The 16,255-nt window shown below is 39.7% G+C and overlaps 1 protein-coding gene across 2 annotated transcripts in view; it reads right to left on the reverse strand.

Annotated features, from left to right (window-relative positions):
- The window catches only part of gulp1a (GULP PTB domain containing engulfment adaptor 1a), a 68,467-nt gene that overhangs the window by 36,460 nt on the left and 15,752 nt on the right, over positions 1–16,255 (reverse strand). For both annotated transcript variants that reach the window (XM_084022342.1, XM_084022344.1), the window contains exon 2: positions 2,010–2,094. The gene's annotated coding sequence lies outside the window, so the exon portion shown is untranslated. The remainder of the gene's footprint in view (positions 1–2,009; positions 2,095–16,255) is intronic.

Consider the following 16,255-nt stretch of genomic DNA (forward strand, 5'->3'; position numbering starts at 1 on the left):
GCCAAAAAGGAAGATCACATTTTCTACAACATTGCCATTCTCCACATCAAAGCTTCAACTTTATAGCATGCAGCCCTTTTCTGTGCCTCTTTATCATCCCCTGTCCCCACCGGGCCTCTGAAAAAATGCCTCAAATTGAAGAAGACATGCAGCACTATGACGTTTGGACTCTTTCCCTGATAAAAGCATGTCACAATAAAATGGGCTACAAAGGCTAAGCAAGTCTGGCTGTAAGATATGGAATGTTTCTTTTTCATCACTTATTTACTCATTTTATGATTAATCTTTAGTGAAGGCAATGCCAGAAAATGAGTGTTGAAGATAAATAATATAATAATATGAATAATATAGATGTCCATACATTTTAAGATGACTGGTGCATCAAATCTTATATCTGCTTACAAGACAGGCCGGCAAGTTTCAGTACTTTTTCTTTCAGCACATCAAAAAATAAAGGCAGCATCTTCATGAACCACAGTACTGCTGACTGCAACAGTCTGATCACGGTGTAAAGTATTACGAAATGTAATTATAAAAAGATCAATGATGATCATAAGCTAAATCTTCCTTGTTTTTTTGTTGTTTTTTTTTCTCATGGCAGACCAAGTTTTAAATGTGGTGAACAAAGAAAAATATCTGGGTCACATCATCAGGAATGATCTATGTGATGATGACGATGTGCAGCGCCAGAAACAGTACGCACAGGCCAAAATGCTGGCAGGCAATGTTTCATCATTTCTATATGGGTGTGTTTGTGTGTATAGATGATGTGTGCGGTGAACTTATAGTAATGAAAAAGCTTCAGGTGGAATTTAATGATGCATTCAGAATCCTGCTTGAGCTCCAGATATGGTGCAAGTCATATGTTTGTGACTAGTAATGTTCCCGCCTTTCATGCAGTGTTGAGGAACTCAATGTATGAATTTTACATTTAATCATAACGGCCTTAACTGAGCCAACACAAGGTGACTCTCTTGTTTTTGTCCCTGGACTTGTAATGATCATACTGCTGTGTAGGTTTCCCTTTATTGTATTTCTTTTGAATTAAATGTTACTTTATTCTTATTCTTTATGTGTATGAAATCAATCTTGACACAGAAAACCATTTTAGCCTAAAAACAGTTCTGCCCAACTTAAAAAATGCATAATTTCTGCATTCCTGTAATTCTATTTATCGATCTAGATTCTCAATTGTTTGGTTGATTGCTGATTGATTGGTTGCCTGCTTTTGGAGATATCGGCTGTGTAGATGTTTCATGTGGAAACTATTTTCTATCAACTGTAATTCCTACAGAAAACTGCTCACTACAAGATCTTTGGGTTATTATAGAGTCACTGGGTCTTAATCTCTGGAAAGATAGATTGCTATTGATTTTTTTAAATGTATTTTTTCTTTGGCACTTTGAGCACCATAAGCCAAGGATCATACAATTTCATTATATTGGAAAGAAGGCAATCATATCAACTGTTGATATCTCAAAGCTGGCAACTCACCTGCATTGCTGTCTATCAGTCTAGATTCTTGTGAGAGGAAAAAATATCTATTTTTGCTTTTTGAGAGCTGTCACTTCATTGTACTCCTGAATGGAACAACATAAACACATGTAATAGTATGTATTATTTAAAATGTGTGTGACATATACAATAACTGTGTGCATTTGAAGGCTGCTCTTTTAAGGTAGAAATGTTGCTGGCAAACATAAATAGATGTTCTAATAATACAAGCAGGATGGCATCAAAATGTCAAACCTCATTCCTGTTTATGTAATATGACAAAGCAAAAGGACCCGAACAAGAATATACACAGTGTGTGTGTGTGTGTGTGTGTGTGTGTGTGCCACCATATGTCACCGATGTCATATGTCTTTTATTCCAATAATCACAGGGAAAATCCCTGAACAATAAGGAGGTGCATGAGCACTGGGAGCATCTCAGCTGATGGGTTTTTACAACTCTATAATAATAAGTATATATGATGGGAGTGTGTGATGGCAGATAGGGAGCCTTACTGCGCTGTGGACTGTCGATGTTGGGCCGTCTTTGTTGTGCTTCACTCATCTAAAGGCTGATGGGAGCTCATTAGTGCTGCATCTTCTGTGGGCAGGAAAAGATCAGAGAAACACTTAAGAATCAAGCTTTTAGAGATGAACGAATGCCGGCGTATGGATTACATTAAGTTCTTTGATGCAATCTATACAATTATCTGTCTAAAAAGCCATTTACTACTTTCTTCCAGAGTCCAAACATTTATTTGTAGATAAAGAGCAGAGCGCTGTAGTTGCAATTAAGCCTGGGACAGCTACATAATGAGGAGCTGATTTTTGTTTTTCGGTTTGCACCATCAAAGATGCAGACGTGTTTGGACTGAAATCAACACTTTTTACCTGTTTTAATGACGTTTCGTCTTTGCTTCAAAAAAGGTAATTTTTAATAGCACATCAAACTGTATCATTCAGACACCAAATATTAAACCATTGGCCCAAAAAGTAGAATTAATGCATGACAAACACCCTTCGATTTTGAATTTGTTTTCCATTCCAGAAAAGTCTTATTATGTATTTGGGCTCTTAATATATTGGTGCACCAATTTGTTTTGGGGTCCTCTGCAGTCTAGCCAGTGTTGGTTAGATTGAATAGGTGTCAGTCCAGCTGATATTGTCTGATCCAGTTCCAACACCTCTACCCCTCCACTAATCTTCTATTTCCATTGTGAAGTTTGAAGAATAGCGTTGCTCAATCAACACACAGCTGTTAATTCCAGCTTGTTAAAGGCATAATTGTGTTCTTGACAGAATAATGCCTGTAACAAGCTGTTCCTATTCTATAAAACCCAGACTTTTACCCAGGAGGCCACTGTTCGTGTGCCGTGTGAAACCAAAAGTCAACATTGATTTATTTAACACAACCTGTACTTAACTGACGCCTCTTCTGTAATGATTTTTAATCCGAACCAAACCATTACAAAACTGCAGAAACCTAACCAAGTTGTTTCCTTTGAAGACTGAACTTTATTTTGAAAAGGCCGTATGTTTGCAATGAGTACATTCATAGGATAATGCACAAAAAAAGAGGAATACATTTTCTTAAGATATCATATGCAACTGTTGCACTCGTGCTTTTGTGGCAGGGGATTTCAAACTTTTGAATGCTGTACGTTGACCTTGGATTGCCAGGTGGAAGAAGTGTAAGACAACACCAAGAACGAATGAACACCAGGGGGGAACACGGGACAGGTTTATGTAAAACAATCAAAACAAACCAGAGAACCTATTCGACCACAGTTATTACGTTAGTCTGTGATTGATGACTGACGTGCTGACTCAGCTCTCTCCATTGGTAGCCCAAGAAATATGTGTTTTTTATTTGAGCACCATGAGCTGTGCTTTCTGTCCAATACTATAAAGCATTTATATTTGTATATATGCTGTAAAATTTGTAGCACAGTGTCAGTGCCATGGTGATTAGTGAGCCGTCAGTCTTTATTCATAGTTTAAATGGAAGCAAAAAAAAAACATTGAGAAATCAATCTCAAAAAATGCAAAGTTGAGAAAAATATAAAAACATCTATGAAATGCTTCTATGGCAAATCTGAAAAAACACAAGACAGTTCACTAGAATGCCTTGTCCCCTTGCAGTACCTCCCGTTTGTTCCCACAGGACTCTTGGTTTAACATTTTAGCATTGAGCAAAAGTTAGTTAATTTAGTACTTAAAAGGGCACACTCCTTTTGGAGATTAAAGTGGTTGTACTCACTTGACAAATGAAGGCTAACGTTTTCTATTATGTGTTACCCTGTAGTATTGAGTAGCTATCATGGAAGCGCCTGAGGAATTTGTGGGAAATGACATTCAGAGATAGATGTAAAGGGCACAGTGTGTGTATACACGTGGAACGAGCTGCATTAATAAGAGTTGAGTGAGTCCCCTATGTATCATTGTGTGCCATAGTGTGTGTGTGTGTGTGTGTGTGTGTGTGTATATATATATATATATATATCCAGCAGTGAAGGCAGCACTTGTCCAGCATTAGTCCAACAACTGCACAGAAAAGGAAAAGAGAATATAGATCCATCCACCAGGAAATAGATGTTGGCATTGTATTACAACTAGGTGAGATCTTTCTGGTTCTGAAAAGTGAAGCCAATAATGTCTTAAACTTGCATTTTCTCCTCTGGCCATCAGGAGGCGACTCCACATGTTGCAAAATGCAGTCCAATTTGCATTGAAGGCTTAGAGAAAATGACCCTACTTCTCTCCTGATTTATTACCTCAATAAACATTGTGAACATGAGTTTATGGTCGATCGCTAGTTTTAAGTCTTCCTTAATCCAGTTGGGCAGGGTATGATTTAGGACGTGACTACCTTGTGATTGACAGGTCACTGCTGTCACTACCAATGCACAATTGACATTTCTTTTTCAAACCTTAACCAAGTACTTTTACTTTAACCTAACCAATCCTTTCACAACGTTAACCACATGGCATTCTGTGTTTCTGTCCATATTCAACTTATCTCATGGTTTGCAGACATTTACAATGCTAACTTTTCTTTCACTGGCATCTGGGTTTTAAAGATAATAGTGTGTTGAGTAAGTCTATCAGTGGAAAATACTGCCTGCTTTCAAACAAATTTGAAAATAATGAATCCTTTATAACTCTTCTTCCCTTGCCTATAATGTAATATCAGCATAAACAAAGCTGATGTGAAATTTCCCCTGTCTCTTCAGTGCTGAGGAATAACGTTGAATGGATATTCCTCAGCATCTCTTGCAGGGTTTTAATGTGTTCAAGTGGCATCTCACAAGTGAATTATTTACCTGAATAAATGAATGAGCAACTAATTTTTATCTGTCCTTAGTTGAGTTTATGTTTCAGAAATCTATGTTTTGGATCTTCAGTTAGTTTACAGTGAAGTACTATAAATGCTATGGAAGTAAATGGTCTAGTTCGTAGCTAGTGGGCAGGCAATCAACCCTCCCATAAAAGGCTCCAGTTTATGCTGCATTACTTGTCCCTGTAATGACTGCACGTTGGAAGAACATGTGAAAGAAAATGGCAGAGGATCACAGCACCATTCAGCTGAAATTAATTCACCCGTTCCTTCTCATTAGTGGAAGCCAATCACCCAAAAATCATAATTAAGATACACTGGCAATGGGAAGCTTGAAGTCCCGGGGATGGGGGTGGGCGACTTGTCACAAAGAAGGGAGGTCTACTGGATTAATCTTCTTAGGCAACTTTTGACAGCTCGGTAGAAAGTCGACTCCCAAAAAACAAACTCAAAGAAGCAGGGCTTGATAAACCATTCCAAGTCAAGTCAAGTTTATTTGTATGGTCCCATATGAAATATGACTTGAAGTATTACAGGCTCAAAGCATGAACCCAGCTCAAGGTCTCCAAGACAACAAGAACAAAGATTCCCCCCCAAAAAAACCCAAAGCACATATTTCTCAGATGACTGCAAGTAGAATGAGGGAGAATTGTAATTACAAAAGATTGTTGTCGCAGAAAATTGGATTATATTCAACAAGAGGATTACAACAGGTCTAACACTAATTTGGTAAATCCGATATAAGACCTCTAATAAAGTAATCATGAGAAATATGTCCAGGAAAGGGAGTTATTACTTCTGTTCAATCGCACAATTAAGTTCTTCCCATTCCTCCAGGTGCATGGAGGAAGGGGAGGGTAAGGGGGCACATATTAATGGACGGCGCGGTTGTGGAGAATCTGTTTTAATAGATGAGGTCATGGTAGGCATCAAATTCAATTGTACACCCCCAGACAATAATTTAAGTTAAGTTTCCCAAAGGTCCTGACCCTTTTTCTTCCTTCTGGGCTCCAAAGCCCCGAGTTCCCTGATAAGAAGGCGGCATCACAAGGGCGGCAGCTCAGATCCATCACGTACAGTAACATGCTGGAAGTAGTAGATAAGAGACATGCAGGGAGGCAGATAGTGCCAGACTGGCTCCGACCCAGTGGACTTGCTGAGGACAGATGTCCGTCTACGTACTGAGTTCATCTTCAAACCCGCAGCGTCCCGACCTCCACGGAGAAACAACGGATGGTCGAGCCGCATCAGCTTCGTGACATTTGAGAAAATAGATTGCTCAAAATAATTACATAATAAATACAATAAGTGGAGACTTTGGGATCCTTCATGGTACATTAATGCTCGTACAGCATTAAAATGACAATAGGAAAATATTGTGTACGTGTGCTTTCAATACACCGGAGTGAACTGCACAGTGAATCGAAAGAAATCTTGTACTGAAGATTTCATTTTAATATTATTTCATGAGATACGTTATGTTTTTACGCCCTAGAGTTTTTTTTCTTTTTTAAAAAATTGGTCCATAACTCATGTTGGTTATGATAAAATATGATTCAGTGGATTTATGGCTTGCAATGCAGTGACTCTCCTGAGGAAAATCTCAATGAATTGTTAAAAAAAAACCTGCAAGGACCACCTTCCCAAATAAATGAGAAAAAAAAAACCATCACAAATAACTCAGGAGGAAAAAAAATAAAACTGGGCTGTAAATATGTGTTATGCCTCTGTCAGCTGTAATGACCTAAATAAATATTCTTCTTGCCCTCAACCATCACCGCCTGCCATTATGAATCCAAATGAAATGTATTCAGGGTCATATTTCGTCACCGCATGATTTGGAGCTTTAACTGGCACAGGGTTGTCTCCCACATCACTTCCATTTCAAACAGTGATCCATTTTGTCACACAGCATCCAAGGGAATGTCAGCAAGGTGAAAGTAGCAATTGCAACACACATTTGTCTACCTGATGATGTGTCACGATTGGCGTGGTGTTATTCAAACATCACATCTACGTTGAAATGATGCGTTGTTTCAATATCTTTTTTTTTATTCATGCAAATTATTGGGTACATTTCGAGATATTTCAAGTAAAATAATAATTGAATTTAACCATTTGATAGTAAAGTCCACCTTTAAGGCATTCAATGCATTTTGGATGAAATGCCAGTGGAAGAAGTGACAGAAACAGCCACACAATCAGACATACCTTCAACTTGACCACTCATTTAAAATTTAAATTATAAGGTTAAGACATCTCAAATGGCAATAGCTATGCTATGATTACAGTTATTTTAATTCTTCTGCAACAACCCTAGGGTCCATTTAGTAGATGTTCTGGAGCTTTCAAATAAAAACAATGATGAGAAGTCCATAAAATGCTCAGAAAACCAGAACTAGTGCGGCATAATTGTATCCCTCTGCCAACCATCCAAGTTGCAGTTCACATCAATGTCTGTACAAAATGTCATCACTACATTGTTTATCCTATTAGAATGTTATGTGAAATTGTCATTATTAGAATTTAAATTATAGTCATGGCAAGAAAATGTGATAGGTGAGGTCACAGTGACCTTTTCAAATTAAAATAAAGTCTTCCATGCATCCAGGTGGACATTTATTCTACATTTGAAGAAATTTCCCTAAAAGGTGTTCCTGATCGCATTCATGAAAATGGACCGGATGGAGGGGCGTATGTCAGTACGGCAGATGAACATACGGACAAACTAAAAACATAATGCCTCCAACAATGGCTTTTGCCCGTGAAAATGCGTACTAAATGATTTAGAAATTGGAATCCCCATCTGCTGATGAAGATCATGTGATATGGCCAGACAGCAACCTCCAGGTCTGAAACGTGAAGCCAATGCTGAAGTGTCTAAAACTCCAATTCCAAGATGGCGACAGCCAAAATGTTGAACTTGTGGCTTCAAACCCGCAGTCCACAAACCAATCATTGATCACAAAGACTCCGTTCACTGCTTCTAAATCTATGGGTATGACTGAGAATATAAGAATACCAAAAGAATACCAATACCAACTTATAGTGAGACTGTTCTCTCAACTGCTGTTTCCAAAACGTCATTTAGAATCTCAGCTTTGATGCAGATGAGAAAATGCTCAAACAGCGTCAGCATAGATTATTCCACAACAACACAGCATATGATCAAAAGCTTGGGAAGAGCAGCTTAATGGACCTTGTTGTGTATTCCATACATTGTAAAATGTGACATGTGTATGTGTATGTGTGCTCAGCAGTAATTTTAGATGTAGAGTCATTGTCTGCATATAGTATGAAGCTACACCATGAACTAAAAACCCTACAGGCATTGTCAACATGCATCGTGTCCCAGATGTGTTCTGAGAGGAAACTCATGCATCAGAATCACACTACGCTATGCTGATAAGCACTCTTTGTCAGTGTGTTGTGGTTTTAAAATATCTTTTTGTTGACTTTTTGTTATCCGTCCACATCCCCAGATCCCGGCAATAGAACTATTGAATAAAGTCTTTCCAAAAAGATTGCAAAAAGTTCTAAAATGAGATCCAGGAGGCGAAAAACTATATTTCCATTACCTCGGTTGAAGCTGCGAGGCGGGTGTCGTTCAGTGCACATGGGAAGCAGAAAATTGACTTGGACATCTAATGAATAAAAGAAGGTCTATTGAAAAGCTGAGAAATATGAGCAGTGTTTGTGCACATGTCATGTTCTTCATGTCAGAAGATTCCAAATTTTGCCAGCAACACACACGCAAACACACACACACGCATCTCCTTTGCATGCTTTAGAAGAAAGGGGTATTTGCAGCATTTTTAATGTACAACCTGACCCAGTTAAAAGATAACTGATATTCCATGTAAACCTGAGTCTTGGTTGAACTGTGTCTCCGTGTGAGCCAAGCAGAGTTAATCAGTTTCTTGCACACAGCAAGACCAATAGCTGGCGAGTAAATGCAACACAGGGATTTGTATTATTGATAAAACATTACCAGCACACACGCTCCATGATTTGGAATAAATATAGAGGCTCTCCACAGGCCTGCTTCTGCTGAGCCAGTCTTACCTTGCACACTTCACTATAAACATTTTACTTCAAAGTGTGTAAGTGAATTCTAGTGTTTTCTCGTGTGCTTTGAGGGTTTTGACAAATACCCCCAGCTGAGCATTGCACTCAAAACTGAGGAGAGCTTTTCTCCCTTTGTCATAGTGTTGACACGTTCTCGAGTAGCTACCTGTGCAAGTCAAACCAACAGGCAGTGCTTTTAAATCACAGCAGTTCTGATAGTAACTGGCAGGAGTAGATTTTTTCAAAGTTGACAACATAAGAACAGCAACAGAATGGCAACAACGGTCTATTGCAAGTGAATGCCAAGACTGATGAAATAATGGTTTCTATACATCGTTGACCCTGGTTGGTAGATGATAATATAAGATGCAGTTTACTTATCTAGGACACGGGAAACAACGCTCCTTTCCACAATCAATACAAGAATCACTGATTGCTCTGAGCCACCGCTGTCGCTAACTGCTTATATCGACGCTAAACGACACTGAGTGGACGGATACACGAGTCACTGCTGATTGATCAGGGAGATGGCTATTCAGTCTGATTATGAGGCAAACAAAATCCATCCAACTGCCCATATTGTAATTGTCCCTGTGGGTGCCTAATGACTAAAGGCTCAGGCCTTCCATTGACCTCCAGCAGGACATTGCGGTAGCTGAGGCATTTGAGTCTTGAACATTTATTTTTTGTGTGTTATGTATTTATCTTGCGTAGATGTGACCTCTAGTTCCCTCTTAAAAGACGGGAGATGAGCTAATTATGAATACCACAGCCAGTTTTAACAAGAAGGAACATTATACCTCTGAAGATGTGAAACCAGGCCTGAGATCAGTGCGTTGGCTGCCATGTAACAGCTTGTGGTTGGTAATCTTTTCACCTTGTGATTCTGAGTGCGCATTTGTGTGTCATCATGGCAAAATATGGTACCGGAGACAGCTATTATACTGTTGTGGCGACTACCACAGAAGGGGTATTAAGTTCTAGGTGAATATATTTCTGTCCGTGGACTGATTTCTCCAACGCACAACCGTGCAACATGCAGTCATAAAACTTTGGCGGTGTGTAGCTGAGCTCAAAGATGGGAGCGATACGAGTTGTAGAAATTTGGATTTATTACCCAAAAAGTCCTGCATTGCCTTGCACTGCAGTACAATTGACGGAACCACTGAAAGAAACACTGTTGCCTCTTTTGTTCTCCTACAAGAACGTTTGGTGTTGAGAGAATTACGTCAAACGTCTGTAAAGTTACTTTGAGTTTTACTGATCCTAGTTTTCACTATGCTCCGCTAGATTGGATGTGTATATGATTAATGAGATTTGTATTAGATGTGTTCCCACTATAATTCAAAAGTATGTCTATAAGACTTTTTTTACCCTTACACATTTTTTGGTGAAGTTATATTATTCCATTTGGTTTTAATTAGAACAAAAAAAGCACAGGCACAGTGTCTTCTTTTTTGTGTTTCTGTGAAGTTGATCCCTTGAAACTAAGTTAAGACATTCTGTTTGACTGGATGTGTTGAAAGTGGTACACTTAAGCTGCTGCTCAAAATCTCTCCATTTCCCCACACTGCCAATCTGGCACCACAGGGGCTCTACTCTGGACAGTCCCTGCTTCCTGAAAATACCCTCATTCCTGTGGTACACTCTTCTACAACAAAGTAGTCTTACAACTGTGATGTTTTGTGCCAATACAACTTTGTTAAGTTATGATTTCTACAGTAAAACGGCCCAGAAAAATCAAGAGAGCCAAGCTCCCACAATCAATGATGGCTCTTATTGCAATGTTAGGCAATACACAAGTTGACGATCTGGTTAGTCCCCAAAAAATTGGCATGAAAACCTCAAACCGCTGGTTCATGTCGCAATTCCCAATGAATCAGACGACTCGAACTTGGTGGAGTGGTGGATTCAAAGGTTTGGAACCAGACAAGCCAAATGAGTAGTCAGACAGGTCCCCCGATGGCAGCTGCTTTCTAGGAAGCACTCAAGAAAACATTTAAGGAATTGCTTAAAATACACCCTTGATCTTAAAATCACCATTTTCTCTTCAAGGAACCAAAAATGGGTTATTTTGATTCAATCCAGTGAAAATGCACTTCAGAGAGTTGAATTAACATGGTGTCACAGAGTGGGTAATCTGCATTTTAACCTCTTTCACTCCACCCCTCCTTACAATAGACCCATTTTTGTCTTTTTATAGGAGAAACAGGGGATCTACAGTGGGAGGTTTCCGGTCAACAGCACATGCCACAGTTGTTGAACATGATGATGCAATTATATGATGTCACTCCCCATGATCAATTTTGTTTTGCAGCAATTTCTGTGTGGGTACCATTTGTTACACAGATTTAACCATTTTACCGCTTGACAATTGAAAAAGAATAATCGGGAAAAAAATTCCTCCAAAATACCAAATGAGGACACCAAGATTTTGAGGAACAGCATAGAAAAAGTCATGCTGTGATTTGGTCTCAAACAGTTTTGCTATTTCAAGACGGAGACACTCATATTATCTGCCCCAGCATATTCCTACCCAGCCCTGCATACAAGACGCTTCACTGGAGTGGATTCCAGTCACACAAAGAAAGGCAGACCCCATGCCAATTTTAAAGTTCAATGCCTGTGCGGGACAGTGTCCAAAACAATCTGCCAAGGGGCCATCCTTCTCTGTCAGTGTATAGAGTAGCTATGGCAGGAAGTAGCCTTGCGGGTAACTAAGCAAACGAAACACATCTCCGTTCTTCCAGCTCGTCTTGATTCCATGGAGGTCAGGATTCCTCCGTTTTTACACGGAGCTCAAACTCACCGTGGGGCAGAATGACAGCATTGAGACCAAGTGGAAAAACCAAGCAAGTCATCAAGCTCTCACTCGGAAACAAATTGTTATCTGTTGAATATGTATGGCATATCGTGCATAAAAGCATTACCCATACCGTAGATGGGCCAACTACATAATTCATTATATTTATCACACTCCAGATAACCTTGCCACAGTAAAGAACAGCTGTCGCACTAGCAGTGTACAGTAGCTGTGATCAGAAAGTTGAAAGCAAAACAACTGTGCCCTTGCACATTTAAAACCTCCCTGCAGGGCTGTTTCGGCGAGCAGCTATTTAAATACGCTTATTAATCAAAGTCATCACAGAACACTTGATAACAGCAGCAACATATAACTTAAAGTCAGCATGACTGATCATTATCGCATTATCACACATGGTGGTGGGTACGTGGTACAAAATACAGATAACTGAATCTGTCAAGACAGATAGGAATAATTTACTCTGAGTTCGCCTCAGTTGGTATTAAAAATAACTTTTTGTCATGTTTGCTCAAAGTGTCACTGTATCCTGACAACATTACATGAGACAGATTATCTGTGAATATATCAGGCTCCCAGTGGCTTTTGATTCCACCGCGCCTGGAGAAAAACAACCAATCAGTGCTGAGTCTCTAACGCAGCTGTCAATCAGTGCTTGTGAAGCTCTAATCAAATATGAATGGTGATGTTGTTACTTATTTCCCTATTGCTCCCCTAAAATGTTTTCAGAAATATTTTTCGGTTTGGCTGTGAAGTGAGAAAAGTTTTCTCAGGCTGGTGGGCGGTGCTTGTGGTCAGGTCACAAACATTCTCATTTTACAGCAATCAATACATTTAAATATGTTTCTGAAAACACTTGAGGTGAAACAGAATCATTCATATTTGATTGGTGCTTCCTAGTTTGACAGTTTGATCGGAGTTCCTGTGCTTTACGAGCAGTGATTGGCAGTTTGTTAAGGACTTCTTGGCACTGATTGGTTGTTTTTCAACAGTAGTGGTGGTATCTTGGAAATGCCATTAGGAGCACGAGATGATAGAGAGATGATGAGAGTTTGAGTATACATCATATATAATACAACAAATACAATATTTGTATGAAAGTAACCAACATTAGTGTTAAAATATCCTCTCTTTAAAAAATGCCAATGTCCAACCTGTAGCTTTGTTAGTCTGGTACATTAGTGCCACTATTCATATTCATCCCACATCATTGAGAAACCAAAGTGAATCACCCAAAAGCAAATAAAAATGGACAAATAATGGTGACACTTTTCTGCAAGGATGGTGCCTACTGACTCAATGCAAAGCTCTAGTGAAGAATTTGTTTCAGGTCATTGCACTTCAGTGCCTTGTAAGCCCGGGTACCGTTGAGACTCAGTGAGCTCCGGGTTTGCCAGCTGATGGCTCTCAAAGAAAGATGAGATACTGCATACTGCCACAGTTGGTGGGCTGGACCCTCCACATTTCTACACTTAATATGTCAGAACTGACCATGAAGCAAAGGCTCCAGGGAATGTGTTCTTGATTTGTCCGAATGTGTGGGACATAATAAGTGTGCACTTTACAGCTCTAAATATACAGTAATCCATTGTGGGCTGTGGAGAACTTTCAGGAAAGTCCACTTTTAAAAGGCAGGGTCTGTTTTGGAATATCCTATAATATTCCATTCCCACCAATTTTCTGGAAAACCATCAGTCATCTTCTTGATGATAAACTGATATGTGGATGATTGTCATCAATAGTTAATTGCTTGAAATGTTTCCTGACAAAAGTCATTCAGCAGCTCGTTACTGATAAAGGATTTTTGAATCCCAAAGCAAGACTGCAGAAAGCACTCATCAAACCCGTTCCAATGTTTAGGAGGCTTCTCTTCACGATTTTGCCTAAATAATAATTTCAGCAAACCACAAAACAAATGTTAACACAATTAGAAAAATACATTTGCAATGCAGACATCATCAAACAAACCAAAAATGATGTTCTAAAATATTTGTATTAATTTGGGCTGGGGTGGATTGAGTTCAAATAGTTTGTGGAACATAAATTTTAATCAGCCGCCCAATAATATTTCAAGCAATATTGGGAGCAACATACTGCAGTAATAAACACAACAAAGCCATCTGTGCCAAACAAACAGGACGTGAGGCTTGCTGAGATCAAAGTGTTTATTTTGAGGTAGCTTCACCAAGAGACCTCTCCTCGACAGCACCTCATCTTTTAGCTAAGGAAATAAATGGTTTGGGGCCACAGAAAAAAAAAGATCATATTAGATATTTTTGACAGTCGCTGGCTGTAAAGTGTTTCATTTCCTGCACTTTATGAACATGTTATGAATAGCAGAGTAGATTAGAGGCGAGGGAACGCTCACTTTCTATTTCACATCAGGGAGAGAGCCAAATAACAAGGTTTGTGTGGTATTAGATTGAGGTAAAAACATAGGACTGCACATTTCTTGTTTTAGATTTTTCTTAATGCATGCATTATTCTTTATTTGACATGCAATGAGCATTGCCTGGGCTCCATAATGGGGTGGAGTGGCAGAGAAAATGGTGTTAGAAATGAGGAGAGCAGCTCATTTATTCATAGGCTGGAAGGGGGAGGCCTGGGCCAAGCTTGTTGACTAGGTGGTGGGTTGGATGGGCACACAGGCAAAGTGATTAGCATCCATCAATGTCTGTTCCTCTCAGACAGCGAATGGTCTTGTGACAGATGAAGGAGGCACAATCAGGGGTGAAACAGCAAGGCATGGCAGAAGAAAAGAAGCCTGGGAGAGAGGACGAGCCCGGCGCGCTGAAACAAATGATGAAGTCGGGCCATCGGCTTTCAAAGGTCAAAATGAGGATGGGAAAATTGTGATGTGTGCTTTGTGAAGATGACAAGGGGTTTAACACCCTTAATTTGTGCATGGGGAGGGGGGGCGGCGTTAGAATTAGAATTGAAGTGTTAGAATTGTAATAAATGCCTAGGAACCGTCAATGAGGACAAGCGGCAGTCTGGAGGGCATTTCCACGTTTTAATGCAGGGTACAATGAATCTTAAACCGAGTTATCAAAAAATATGCCAATGCAAATGTAGAATACTTGCACTTTGAGCATTGCTGCAGAGCGTAATAATTACCTCATGTTGTTTTACCCCGAAGAAATGACAATCCTTTGGTCACACTAATGTAATTAAAGGCCTCAGCAAGTGTCTGAAATTTGGTGACTTCTAATTTTCTTCGTGACAAAGAACATTTCTAAGCTGTTTTTTGGGCCTGTTATGAAATGAAAAAGCTGCAGAAGCTCCACATGTTACCGTTGGTTTCATTCCCTAACAGACTACTCTGCCAGTATGTAATCAAACACATTCACAATCCCTCAAAAACCTGAAAGAAAGTGCCAGATTTTTAATGAAAGCAGCCCTAGGCACTTTTCATCCTGCTGTGGCCTGTCTGCTCTCTCTGTGTTGGGTCTGTGAGGTCTGGGAGCCTCGGTACAGCGATGGGCTTGACAAAGCGGCTGTGTTTGACCTGTTGGCTGGGGCTCCAAGTGCTCTCCGCTGATGCCCAGAGGAGTCCCAAATACAGCGGTATAAGCATAAATGACTAAATACAGCCAGAGGGCAACACCACACACGTCACAAGTGATGATTGAGAGGAATTACGTTTGTGACCATTTGCACCGCGGTAGCATTTCTTGCGTGATCTTGTGATTCTTGCATGAGCCTTTGAACCCAGCTGCCTCGAACGGTTATGTGAACAGAGAGCAGGAGAAGGTTTTCCAATACATTTGCAAACTATTTTGAGAATGATTTTTCAGGTGTTTAAAAGGGAAAGATGAGCAAATTAATGAATGTATTCCTTTCTTTATCCATACATATGATCTAAGGTCGAGGGTGCCGTTTGCTGTATATATTGTAAAGCCCCATGAGAAAACTTTGTGATTTCTGCAATATATAAATAAAATAGTCTCGACTATCCAGCCTAGCCTGCATCAACGGTCTCGGAGGAGTCACCCTCCAGGTCTGTATCTTAGCTCCTGCACAAAGAGAGAAACCAGGCTACTGTTAGTGCCGCAATTACACACTGGATTTCCTCACTGGCCTCATTTTCGGTCATACTGCCAGACCAGCTTTCCAAGCTGGTGAGCAGGATAAAGCAAATAAAGTGCTTACAGGAGATGGAAAACAATCTGAGTTTGCTGGGACAGTAAAACATCGAAAATATCCACAACGTTAGAGGTGAGGAACCTAGCTTTAACATGCTTTAAAGTGTATTTCAGTGCATTTTTTTAGTTTTATTGGCCTTTTTATACAGACACGCAAAGCTGGCTGGTAGACACAGTGGAGCATTTAGCAGCTAAAGAGCCTGATGTTTCCTTATAAAGGGTTGGTAAAGGAGACTGAATATCACACTTGCCATAGGACTGAATTGCTGAAATGCTAGTAGTGAAAGAAGTCCTGTTGTGGGGGTCTGATGCTACTATTTTGTGCTTGTTGTCAGATTATGTAGCTTGACAGCAGTTGAGAAGACGAGGGTCTAACCTGAGAAGAGGATAG

This window comes from Eutrigla gurnardus, assembly GCF_963514095.1.
Source record: "Eutrigla gurnardus genome assembly, chromosome: 12".
Classification (NCBI taxonomy): domain Eukaryota; kingdom Metazoa; phylum Chordata; class Actinopteri; order Perciformes; family Triglidae; genus Eutrigla; species Eutrigla gurnardus.